At 34.0% G+C, this 14237-nt stretch overlaps 1 long non-coding RNA gene across 1 annotated transcript; it reads left to right on the forward strand.

Moving 5' to 3' along the window:
• On the forward strand, nucleotides 5633-7607 carry LOC110272143. The gene is made up of 3 exons (XR_002363088.1): nucleotides 5633-5668; nucleotides 5750-5896; nucleotides 7414-7607. It is a non-coding gene; the product is annotated as an uncharacterized LOC110272143 (long non-coding RNA).

Below are 14237 nucleotides of genomic sequence, written 5' to 3' on the forward strand. Positions count from 1 at the left end.
GAAAAATGTATCAAATATTTTTAGTGTATTTGTTAGTGAGATTTTTTCTTAAAAAAATTAAATAGTATATAGTATGCTTGAGATTTATAAAATTATATTTTCCTTATTTTTAAGTCAGAATTGCACTCAACTCGATTTATGGTTTAATTTTAATTGAATGGTCTAATGAAATATTCTGGCATTAACTAAAATTAACCCAAAATATTATGAAATAAAACGATTAAAAATTGGTAAGTGATACTTTAATTCACATTCTCATTTTCCATAGTCATTTACTATTATTTATTAAAATATGTCAATCATTATTAGAGTTATTTAATCTTTTTTTATACAACAATAATTTGTGGTTGTGATATATTTTCAAGTGAAAATAATTTGTTGAATTTCAAATTAACTCTTTTTAACTATATCAATAATTATGGATGAAAATTTTCATCCTAGTTGTTTATAATTTTAAAATTGGGTATATTACCATAAAATGCACCTGAATTATTTTATCGTTGACAAAAATATTTCTAAATTTTTATTATCGACAAAAATGCCTTCAAATTATTTAAAAACTAACAAAAATGTCCGCTCGTCAACTGAAACATTCTATGCGAAAAAGAGTGATGTGAAAAATGGAGTTTTTTTTATGTAACAAGCGAGACTCTGACATTGACAAGTGAGCTATGGTACAATTTTTTGCTACTGGAGCAGGTCTCTTATTACAGCTGGATAATTTTGACAAATTTTAAAATTATTTAAAAACATTTTTGTTGATAACAGTGTTGAACTCTTTTTCATTATGATCAGGTGAAAAAAGACAAAATTTCTGGTTAAAAATTAGTAGGATGTACAATGCCCAAAAACTTGTTAGGGGATGAAAATTCGTTGCAAGGTTTGAGATAATATAGAGAAACATATAATATACGGAGATCTTTGCTCAACATCCTCAAGTGAGCGTGTTAGCCAGTAAACAACTCCATCAAGTGTAACATAAGTTGGATCTAAATTTTATACATATGATGGACAAGCCAATAGCACAATCCAATTTTTTGTGGAGCCACTACAACATTTTGGGTCTATGGCCACGGTTTTTTTTGTCACGGTAAAAAACCGTGACCATAGACCCTCTATGGTCACGGTTTTTTAGGGTGACAAAAAAAAAGCTATAGTCACGGTTTTTTTGGAAAGGGTGACCATAGAGTACCTATGATCACGATTTTTTAAAAAATGGTGACCTAAAAGGGTTTATGGTCACGGTTTTGAGGGGTGATCTAAAGGGGTCTATGGTCATGGTTTTTTACAGTGACCAAAAGGGGTCTATGGTCACGGTTTTTCAAAAAAGGGTGACCTAAAAGGGTCTATGGTCACGATTTTGGGGGGTGGCTTAAAAGGGTCTATGGTCACGGTTTTGGGGGTGACCTAAAGGGGTCTATGGTCACGGTTTTTTACAATGACCAAAAAGGGGCTATGGTCACGGTTTTACAAAAAAGGGTGACCTAAAAGGGTCTATGGTCACGGTGTTGGGGGGTGACCTTAAGGGGTCTATGGTCACGATTTTGGGGTGGCCTAAAAGTGTCTATGGTCACAGTTTTGGGGGGTGGCCTAGGGGTCTATGGTCACGGTTTTAGGGGGTGGCCTAAAAGGGTCTATGGTCACGGTTTTAGGGGTGACCTAAAGGGGTCTATGGTCACGGTTTTTTACAGTGACAAAAAAGGGGCTATGGTCACGATTTTTCAAAAATGGGTGACCTAAAAGGGTTTATGGTCACGATTTTGGGGGGTGACCTAAAAGGGTCTATGGTCACGGTTTTGGGGGTGGCCTAAAAGGGTCTATGGTCAGGGTTTTGGGGGTAACCTAAAGGTGTCTATGGTCGCGGTTTTTTACAGTGACCAAAAAGGATATATGGTCACGGTTTTTCGGAAGGGTGACCTAAAAGGGTCTATGGTAACGGTTTTGAGGGTGACCTAAAGGGGTTTATGGTCACGATTTTTTACAATGACCAAAAAGTGTCTATGGTCACGGTTTTTCAAAAGGGTGATCTAAAAGGGTCTATGGTCACGGTTTTGGGGGTGACCTAAAGGGGTCTATAGTCACAGTTTTAATCATTTGAGTTTAAATTAATTAAAATTTTTATGTATTTTTTATAATTTTAAATATTTTATCTTTTAAAAATTTTAATAATTAAAAACTAATAATAATTTTATATGATTTATTTTAAATATTAAAATTTCGTGCTCGCAAGTATGGAGGAAGCCCGTTGCTGCCAGCTTTGTCAGATCTCTGTCATCGAACCCGTCCTTGTCGCCGCCATTGGAGTCGCGAATGGAGGAGGGAGAAGAGGCACGAAAGGGAGCGTCGCAGTGTTGCCGTGGTCGTCGAGTGGCTGGGCTTGCCATCGTCGCGTTTGGGTGGCTATTGCGCCGCCGTTCGTTGCTGCCTTGTCGCCATTGAAGATTCATGTTGCCGCTTTGACCGCCGGTAACCACCGGTGGAACCCCATCTTCTCGGTAAGCGTTTCGTTCTGAAATCTTTGAAAATCGGAATTCTGATATGAGTTATTGAAGGTTCTGAGACATTGGTAACGTAGGGTCGAATTCCGAGTCTTGCATGCTGAATTCAATTGTTGTTGCCTGCGACATCAAGCTGCTGCGTCATCACTGGAGCTGTTAATGTAACATCCCGCATTTTTGAAAATCTAATTATGAATAAATTGTGATTTTATTAGAAATAATTAAGTAGATTCGGAGATAATTTCATTTTAAACCAATTAAGATTCTTAAGTAATTTTATATAATGGAATATTTTGTATAATTTTAGTAATTGAAAAATAAGAAAGAATTGTATAATTTAATTTAAGTAACTTTTATTCTGAAAAGGTTACGATTTATTTTATTGATTTGATATCTTATTTTATAAATTAATCAATTAAGAGTAATTAAATTAGTTTTATTAATATTTTGAGTTAAGTTAATTACAATTCTTGTGTAAATTTTTATAATTGGTTATTTTATATAATTTTAAATTAGAATTCAGTACTGGAAGTGTTATATAATTAAATTTAAGAAATTTCTATTATGAATAAATTATGATTTATTTTATTAGTTTGAGCTTTAAATTAAAAATAATTAGTTGAACTTAACAATATGTTGATAAATAACATTCTTAAATATTTTTAATAGAGTATATTTGATTTTAAAATTTCTCTACCCTCTAATTTTAATGGAGACCAAACGCCGTTAAGCTTCTTGCTGCTGCCTTGGAGTCCGTCGTCAGGTTCGAGTTGAAGAAAGAGGGAGGCATAGATTCAACGTCCCGTAGAGAGGGATTTGTTGTTGTCATTGCGCGCCGTCGTGTGCTGTCGCTGTTGTTCGAGCCGTCGCCATCGCCGTGGGTGAAGTCCGCCGTTGGCGCCAGTTGAGGCCGCTGCTATGGAACAGAGATGAGAGAGAGACGTTGGGAGGAAACTGTGAGCTGCAAGCCGCTGACCGAGAAGAAGCTCTGCCTTTGTCGCCGTGTTAGAGTCGTCGCTGCCAACGCCGCGCACCGCCGTTAGCGCTGCCGTTGAAGGGAACTCGCCGTCACAGTTCAATCATCATTGAGCTTGAAGGGAGGCGTCACTGATATACCCGACAGCAGCTTCCCCTGCGTTTCCAATTCCATTCTTGAAACTGTATCACTCTTGCTCATGCTCTGTTTCCCGAATCTATTCCTCTACCATATTTTGTTCTGATTACAATAGCATATGTTAATGTCTCTGTTTAGTATGATCATCTTTATCCGGAACCACTGATGTCACCGCTACGGAGGTGATTGGGATAGGCGCGATTGTCATTGTTGTTGCTGCCCCAGAAGAAGTGAGGCTGCTACTGCTGTTCCGGCCGCATTGGTTGTTGTAAACTGGAAAAAAGAAGGGCATCATTGTGTTTAAATTTGACGGTTTCGACTAATTGAGGTAGGGGGTTTAAACGATTTCAATTTAAGAATGCCTACAAGGTTTATTGAATAACTGCAAATAGATTTAATAGCTGTGAGTAATTGATTGATTATGTGAATATTGAATTGTGGCTAAAATTGTGATTGGAATGGTTGAGATTGTGATTTGGAATTGTTGATTAGTGATATTGATTGATTATGTGGATTGGAAATTGTTTGATGACTAATTGTTGAGAATTTCTGAATTTTAATGGGTTATGTTGGATTTGTTGCCGTTGAGCTGTTATTTGGTATATTGTAATGTTAATGAACTTGGTTGGTGGTTGATTTGGAATTGGTTTTGAGGGGTATTGAAGGGTTGGATTTTGAATACTAAATGGTTTGCTGAAAATCAGGTTCTCTTGAAATAAAACGGCAACTTTGAAAGTGATTTAGTAACTCTATAGTGACTGAAATTATAAGAATTTAAATGTTAAATAAATTATATTAAGTGTAATTGTGAAAATTCAATTTTTAAGGTTTCATATCAACTAGATAATTAGTTATGATTTTTCAAAGTTGAACTCTAAAATATGATTTTCTGCATAATTTTAAACGAAGTCAGAAACTTTGAAAAGCTATAACTACTTATGTAATTATCGGAATTGTATGAGACCAAACCTGGGTTAAACTTGGGGATATAAGGAACTAAACTGGTAAATTTGAGACTTTTTCATTAAGTTTATGATTTATGGTGAATTTTTGAATTGGAGATGTCAAATCTGGTTTTAGACTTCAGCAGAAAATTACCTAACTTCCAAGCTACGTAACTCCTTCATTAAAAATGGTATAACCCTGGAACTAATTGAGAAAGAAATTTGAATAAGTTATGTTTAACCACATAAATTTTGAAGGTGGTTGGATTTAATTTGGATTTTATATGAAATTTTGAATGTTGTACGCTGCTGCTGTCTTCTGGATTTAAAACACTGCAGAGCAGTCACGGTTTTGCTTATATTCTTGAAGCTAGAGTCAGCAAAAAATTATGATTTTTGGTTTAATAGAAAGCTTAATCCAAGACGGTCGCATGGATATAAAGTTTGCATGATTCCGAATTCATTTGATATTTTAAAAACAAAATGGAAATCAGGCTGCCAAGTTGTGTTGGCAATTATTTTGGATATGGAATTTAAGGAATAGAGTTTCTATACTATTATCAAATATTTTTGAGAATATATATTGTTGTGGCAACTGCTGAAAGAGACTGATAAAATGTTGAGAAAGAAGGAACCCGTAAGGGTGGCTAAGTCCTATTTTTAAAGGAGATTATGTCCAAATTTTTATAAAAATATAAGGACTTAATCAAAATCAATATTTAAGGCTTATTTAATGATAATAACTTCAATGATTCTTTTAAGAAAAGATTATTTGGTATACGAGATTGTTAGCAAGGGCGTGGGTCTTGTCCCGCTTGCGTACTTGCAATTATGAAAGAAAAAGGAAAGAGTAAAGTACTTATTGTATGATTATCTGTTGCTTGAGGCAACCCAAGAGATATTTGTTTATTTGTTTGTTACTTGAAGCAACCCAAGAGATGTTTGTTTGTTGCTTGAGGCAACTCAAGAGATATTGTTTGCTTATTTGTTGCTTAATGCAACCCAAGAGATAATATTTATTTATCTGTTGCTTAAAGCAACCCAAGAGATTGTATTTTGCTGGAAGGGATGTGACAGTTGCTGCTCCGTGTTCTCGGTTAATCGTAAGTCCGGTAAGCTGTCCCTTGTTTCGAACTCTGTTAGTCACTATTTTGTTATATGTTACTAAGATTCCTGCGACGTGAATACCTTAGGATCGAGTTTCGGTTATTGTATGTTACAATTCAAGCTGTTTCGGTTGTTGCGGAAGTGGATAAAGCTGAGGTTACGGTTGCTGCTGTCGCTGGCCGAGGAAAAAGGGGTTTTTGACGCGTTTTGGTTTTGCGAGTTTCGACTTTGAGGTAGGGGCGTTTTTATTAAAACTCATTTTTTTAGGAGTTGTTATAAATTGATATTTAGGCGAGTAAATATTTTTGGTGATTATAGGGTCTTATGAGTTGAGCTGAACTGCTTTGAATAAATGTGATTGCTTACTTGCCTGTGGCTAGTTCTGAATATTTATTTGATATTGAAGTAGTGAATGAAGGATTGATTTAAAATTCTGATTCGAATGTTTATCAAGTATAATTTGAGAATTGGAAAGTGATTGGATGTTAGATTTAGTTTGATTTCGGAAAATGATTTGAGATTTGTGAATGACTTGGGTTTGAAAATGTTGGAAAGTGTTTGAGAATATGTTAGTTGACTTTGTTGGAAATGAATTGGAATTTGGAAATGGTTATAATATTGGAGATGAGCTTGATTTGTAGAAAAATGAATTTAAATTGAAAATAGTTTGAGATATTGAAATTGTTCAGATTTTGAAATTGAGTTGAAAGGAGTTTGAGAAATGATTTTGTTGGGACCCGGAAAGGCTAGATTGCTGATGCATATGAGCATTGTAGTGCTTTCCGGTTGTGTGCTTTGCCAATGATAATTGGCGCTTCGATGAGATTATATTTCTAAAGCCAGTCTATTCTCTTCATCTTTAATATCCTAGGTTTCAATGCATCTTTTTAGGCTATTTTTATTTTCTCTTTTCTGTTTTCCAGAGTTGCTTTTTCTGAAACATCTGACCTCACTTTGATTTAAATTTAGTCAAGTAGCAGATTCCCTTGTTCTCAAATGTGAATCCTTATGGCTAGTTCTCAGTGAAAATTTCTGTGTTTTCAATTTTTCAGTGCAGCAATAAACAACTTGTTTGGTATGCTTGTAGGATGGTTATTTATTGGGACTGTCCGTGAATTTAGGGTTTTTTGAACTAACCTAGGGATTAGTATTTCTTGTTTCTTCTGAAATTGGTAATAGCAAGGTTTTACACTAAACAAAAGGGTGAATATAATGAATTGTAACAGTGATGAATTTAAGCACTAAGAGTAAATTTTTGCATGAAAATTTCTCATTCCAATTTTACCAAAGAAATATATATGGGGACTACTAAATCATTTTGATTTCACTCAATCAAAACACATCACTTTATAAATGTCATGTAGATGATATGATATCACTATTTTTTGTCTTAATGATAGATTAGGAATTTTAATTTTATTTATTTTTCAAAGGTCATGCATCAACTTTATTTATGTGATTAGTGTGTAAAAATCTTAAATTTTTTTGTATCTATTTTCTTTGATTTTTCAAATAGCTCTGTGTTTTCCAAGATATTTTATAATTATTGATATGTAAAATCTTCAATTGCTAAATTGTAAATATTTTCCAGAACATGCTTGATTATGTCTCATTTTAAGACAGGAAGTTTAAAATAAAAATTATTTTATATTTTATATTAATTTAGGATTAAGATTTGTTAATTGATTATTTTGTTTACCTACTCTTGAATGTTCTTTACGAGGAATTTTTTGTTTTATTTTGTATACAGGATAATTTTTTTGGACTCGTAAAGACAAAAGGAGTTGACTAGTTGTTGTGGCACCCTGTATAAGATGGGATGTGTCTTATAATGAGTTTGGTTATCTAAATGTATTATTTTGATGTGTTCTTTACTTTTTGATAAGAGACTTTATCCGATATTATATGTAATGGATAAATTACACTCTATTTTGATTAGTGTTGTAATGAATATCTATTTTTTAATGAAACTTTTATGATTTGGATTTATCAAATTTTTTATTTTTAGATTTATTTTGTGATTATCATCATTTTGGGATGTGATTATGATTTAAAAAAAATTAAATCTCATAACATAAAACAGGCTATGGTCACGGTCAAGGTGGGATGACCATAGAGGCTATGGTCACGGCAAAAAACCGTGACCATAGATAAGGCTATGGTCACGGTTTAAGGAAGGGGTGACCATAGGGGCTATGGTCACAGTTTTGGTGAGGGGTGACCATAGAGGCTATGGTCACGGCCAAAACCGTGACCATAGATAAGGCTATGGTCACGGTTTAATGAGGGGTGGCCATAGGGGCTATGGTCACGGCTAAAATCGTGACCATAGCTAAGGCTATGGCCACGGTTTTTGGTGGGGTGACCATAGAGGCTTTGGTCACGGCCAAAACTGTGACCATAGATAAGGCTATGGTCACGGTTTTGGGAAGGGGTGACCATAGCCGTGACCATAGATAAGGCTATGGTCACGGTTTTATCGCGTGACCATAGATTAACCTATGGTCACGGTAAAAAAACGTGGCCTAAAGTGCCAGAATTTGAACATTACAACCGTGACCACAGAAACCGTGACCATAGATAAAAAAACCGTGACCATAGGTCTATGGCCACGAGAGAATAGGCCACGGCGGAAAAATCGTGACCATAGGTCAAAAATCGTGACCATAGACCTATGGTCACCCTTTTCACTAGCTATGGTCACAGTTTTTCACCGTGACCATAGACCTTTTTTTTGTAGTGAGCTGGTATACATGGTGAATGTGCATGCAGTAATTTCGTCACTCTGTTGGATCACATACATGATAGCATAGTCGAAAGTGTATCGATAGTATAAGAAAGCATACACATAAGTCATTTTAAGTTTAAAAATGTAGATAAGATCCAAAATGATTTTGGACCTCTTGCTAACTGGATCTCAAGTTAGCAAGTAATTTTTTTATTTTCATGGAAGAGGATTTTGTGCACAAGACTCCATTTTCAATACCAATAACTTAGAACCAATCCTCATAAGTTAGCAAAAAGGGAAAGTAAAATGGATTGGTGTACCCAGTCGAAGCATCCATCATCATGACCTAGTCAAGAGAGTTCATGAAAGAGGATGGATAGAAAAAATGTAGTATCAGTGAGCAACTATGATTTCTCCACCTTGCAGCAATATGTGTCACAAACTCATGCCTGCTGAGTTTTGCTCTCCAATAGCGAGACGTCATGCGAGCATTCAAAATGGTTGAAACATCATAATGATGGAATATGTCTAGGAAAATTTCATTAAATAGTTCAAGAAGGAGAATGGAGTGAGGAGGAATATCACTCATTCTTAGTAAAATATGAGAATGCACTATTAAAGGAATCAAGAGTAGTAGAAAGATATGAGAGTTGGGAGTATGAGCTTTTTCAAGTGAGGATATGTGTTGATATGGTATGAGAACTTGTCTTCATTTATAAGAGAATAGCTTATTAATGATTCAGCAGTATTTATACCTCCAACTTAAATAGAAAGAGGCCTAAAGAAATATTATTTGCTCATTTTTTAGCTAATATTTTATGTTTTCCAATAACTCACATTGGAATATATACTAAGTATACCTTCAAGATGCCCTTGTGGTTAGGGGAGTCAAAATTGATTAAGCAAAATGTAATAAGCCAGTGAGCCCATCTATTCCTCAAAATCATTCTATTGCTCAGTAATTGAATAGTATTTTGGCATGTTCCACTTCAACTAAGAAATCTAATTTGAATACAAAGAGAGAGGAAATCACTTTCTACCCTATAAATCTCGAATTATGGGATGGCAAAACGCACGGAGAGGTAGTAAGGGTCACCCATGTGTCATAGCAAGGAAAACATAGGAAGTACTCTCAACACATCTTTTGTTATAATAGAGGCAAGCTTTAAATGAAGCTATAATTGAGCTGAAAAATAATCTCATAGGAGATTCACCATTAATGCTGACATGACCTCAAACCCAGGTATGGCAGAGTATATCCACTCTCTTCTTTTCTTCTAATTGTTCCGTTTGAAAAAATATGTAATTCATTGTTTTACCAAAAGCTAATTATATTTTTTCAACAAAAATATGTAATTCATTTTTCAATACAAGTATAGCAGAGTATATCCACTCTCTCCCTTCGACATCCAGCACATATACTTGGAATAGTTTGACCAAATACCTGAGCTGTTGATCCCTGTGGAACCCATGCCAGACCATCAGCCTCCTAACCCTATGATCGAGCAGATTGGTCCTTTGAATGAGGCCTTCATAACTGCCATGTCTAATGGCTTTTTAATAACCTCATATGAGGAGGATCCGTCTGAGACTAGTCTACCATGAGTTGACCAGATGATTATTGACTTGACTTCCAGTCATTTAAAGGATACTACACCAGGAGGAGTAGTACCTGACCCATAGTCTAGTGTTATTTTTCCTCACCATGTATAGACTTTTGCGAGGATAGGATTTCTTCTGTATATATCTTAGTCAGGTCCCAGACTAGGGTGGCCTTTGTGTGGGCCAGGGCCTGAGAGTCAGCAAAGATGGTCTGTATATATTATTATCTACTAATAGTATGTATCTAAGAAATTCGATGTACTTTTTTTTTGTATGATCTTGTACAAAAACTATGCCCTAGTGGCAATCTATGCGATATATGCTCTTTATGTTTTTTGCTATATGTTACTCTATCTATCTGTTGTATCTATTTTCTTGAATTCAACTAACCTATAAAATCCAAAAGGTGAGGCAGGCTCATACACATATATATAATATAGAGTCTCTAAGGTCAACTGAATGGTAACACCTGGTGACTAGCATTAGTCATGACGTGTTAGAAGTCAAGTCGTTACACATATCAATAAAGTAAGGGACAATTATAGGTCATGATAAATTAGTTAGGGATAAATATATGACATGCTTTTGTGATTGAATTTTTGATTGTGTGACATACTTCTGGTTGCAGACCTAATTCCTGCTATGCAGGAGATGATGCCTAGGGTGCATCACTGATTTTGTATTTGGCATCTTTGAAAATTTTCAATAAACAATGAAAAGACATAGAATTCAGGAGTTTATTATGAGATTGTGCACGTGCCACAACCTATTAAGAGTTTAAGGACAACATAGAAAAGATGAAGCTGTTTAATGAGAATACATGGGTAAACCTGAAAAAATGGCCGAGAGAGGCTTGGACAAGGTCATAGTTCAGTCACAGGCCGAAATTAGATTCTATTTATAACAATGCTTGTGAAGTTTTCAATTAAAGATAAAGAAAGTAAGAGGAAAGCCAATACTCACGTTGCTTGAAGAAGTGAGGATGTTTGTAATAAGGACAATGACTAAGAATAAGGTTAAGCTGGATAACCATGTGGTATACTTTTCCTCAATAATCAAGATTAGACTTGAGAAAGTGAGGAAGGAATCTAAACACTGACACCCCATTTAGGCCGGAGACACTGGTTATGAGAAGTTTGAAGTGCACTGGCATCCTACAAAATATGTAGTTGACTCGAAAAAAAAGATGTTCACTTTCAATTTTGGATGCTAACTGGTGACAATTTTAAATTTATGTCACAAGTATTTTATATTTTGAATTAAATTATTTATTCAATACTTAATAACTTGTACATTATTTCTATATTTTCAGGAATCCCATGTGTCAATGCTTGTGCAGCCCTTGCTAAAGTCAACAGGCATCTAGAGGATTTTTCCCACAATTTGTCAACTATGGAGTCCTACAAAGCCACTTAAAACTACTACATAAACTCACTTCTTGACTAACTTTTATGGGAACAATATGAATACAACATACCTTTGAAAACATTGGTTAAGAAGAAGCCAGACAAGCTCCAAATCAAGAGGAGAAAAGATGCGGATGAAGGAGGTCACTCTAATAAGAAGTCTAAGCCAAGCACCACTTTGAAGAGGCAGCTACGACCATTTACTTGCAAGTATTGTCTACAGAAGGGTCACACCAAGAGAGATATGAAAAAAAGAGAGCTGTCGATACTGCAGAAGCTGTAGCTACTACTGCTGAGGCTGCAAAGGACCCTAAAAATGCTACTACTGCTACATCTACCAATACTACTGCTACTACTACTATTACTACTACTACAATGGCTATTGTTTTAGCCACCACTATTATTACATCAATTGCTACCGCTGCAACTACTGAACATACCCCTCTTGTGGATGTGGATATCCAATATGCTGAGATTGATCTATCTCAGCCATCATATTCTAAACCAAATGACTGTCGGCAAGTATTTCTCATGACTATGAAAAACTATGGAATTGTAAATTTTGAAATATTCTAATTTGTTCATCTGTTTTTTTTTTCATTTGCATTCACTATAGGTTTCTGAAACGAATAACAAGATACCAACAAGACTTGCGAAGCTGGCACTTAGAAGAAGGTCACCTCCTCCAACAACCTCTGCAGCCTTAGATCCAATGAGGGAGTTAATTCAGCCATTGCAGCATGGTTGGAAAGCTTCATAAAATTTTTTCTCGCACTAGAATTCAAACTTCCAAGAAAGAAGTGTGACGTCTGAGCTTAGTATCCATAGAATTATGGTGTCAACTTGCAAGTTAGGGATATTTTGTAAAACAATTATGACAATGCTACATTTCTTTTTATTTGTTGGTGATGATTTCTAAACTTCATGCAACTATGTTATTATATTTAAAATATTGAAAAACTATTCAGACAATGCTAAGTTTCTTTTTGTTTGTTGTTGTCATTTATGCATTATATAGTACTTTAGATGAACTTATGTTGTTTTGGATTATTTAAGGATAATATTTACGTTATCTGTTTTTATTGTTGTTTATCCATATAGAAATTGTGTGTTGAATTAAATTTACATCAACAAAACCAATAAAAATAGCTATCACAGAACACAATCAATTCATACAAAAAAAAATATCTAAGTTATTCCAATTAACATTCGTAATGTGGATTATATTGACATCATGGTTCTTCATTGCAACCATCTTTTCTTCAAATCTTCACTAACAGCATTAATACAAACACAACTACTACCCTAAATCCAGCACTTAGATCATCACTTTCACATTTATAACATCTACTTTTAATTTCTCAATCCTCCATGCAAAGTTCATCTTCATTTCACCCTTCTAATTTCCTTCATCAACTTTCACGGGTACCTTATCTTATACAGAATCTGTCTAAACAAATAATGCGCACCATTTCTTTCCATTAGTATGTAAACATGTATCGAGTTCACTAAACATTTAAAATCAAATCAACGAAACTTAAAAATATAGAGTTAGGACACTCATATTATAATTTGGATACCCAAACAACAACTTATTAGGAAATGTCTCGGTCCCTAACCACTTAAGGATCGGCCGACATTCACAGCCACACCACTCTGAAACCCACTCGTGCCTGCTTCACACAATGTTCCTTGTCAAATTTTTTTTGTCGCAGATGATTGGTTCGAATTTCTTAAAACGTGACTATCACTCTCTATCATGGTGCAATATCAAGAGAAAGAAGAAGAAGAACATAAAGAAGTAGACGAACAGAATCGGAATGAAAGAAAGAAGAATTACTTTTAGAGTTCATAATAAGAGACAAGGACTAATTTGTAGTTCTTCCTACTTCTTCATAGTTTTTCGTTCTATTTTTTTTTTATCAAAATCTTTCAAATTTGTTTCAATCATGAGCAAATTGATTATTTTAATTTTTTTATTATTTTTAGTACTCATTTTCATATTTTAATTTTTATTTTTTATTGTATTTTTTATTTATATGATAAATATATTTATATTATTTGTGTAGTGTTCTGATTTCTCATATTATATTTTTATATAAGTTTTTTTATCATTTACTATACTGTTTTTTAGGGCAATTTACAAAAATAAAATATTTGACATTCCAAAATTATGAAAATACAACTTTTGTAGTTTGGATACGAAAATGTAACTTCTACAAATCTATATAAACCGTGGAAGGAGTCCCATAGATTTGAAATACACGTAAACCGCCGGAGGGATTGCACGGTTTACGTTGATGAAACGTTTGGGAAGAAACCGTAGCAGAGGTTCTATGGTTTTTGTGAAGATACAAAACATGCATAAATATGCAAAACACGCATCAAGTTCTATATATATATATATATACCAACCTAGAGTGTCATTTTTATTTCAATAATTTGTCCTTTTACGCTTAAAAATTGAAAAGATTCTAAAATAATAGTCCAAAATAGGGAGTATATTTGAATTTAGTTAAAAGAAAAAGTTGAGTTCTCACCAAAAAAGAAAAAGTTGAGTATACTAAATGGTTGTTGACATAATCAGATCTTCAAAATGTTTGTCCCTAGTAATATTGTAGACTTACAACTTCTTTTAAGGCTTATTTTTTTTCTTTTATTTTGAATTTATCCTTCTTAAGTCACCAAACAAAATTAGTAGCAAATATATGGAATTATATATCATTCAATAATAAAGTTTAAAATTTTAAAAATTTAAATTATATTTATTTAAATTTTAAATGTTTTGGAGTAAAATATGTTATTTATTAATAAAAATTTGAAAGTATTATGTATTAT

Source organism: Arachis ipaensis, chromosome B01 (genome assembly GCF_000816755.2).
Source record: "Arachis ipaensis cultivar K30076 chromosome B01, Araip1.1, whole genome shotgun sequence".
Classification (NCBI taxonomy): Eukaryota; Viridiplantae; Streptophyta; class Magnoliopsida; order Fabales; family Fabaceae; genus Arachis; species Arachis ipaensis.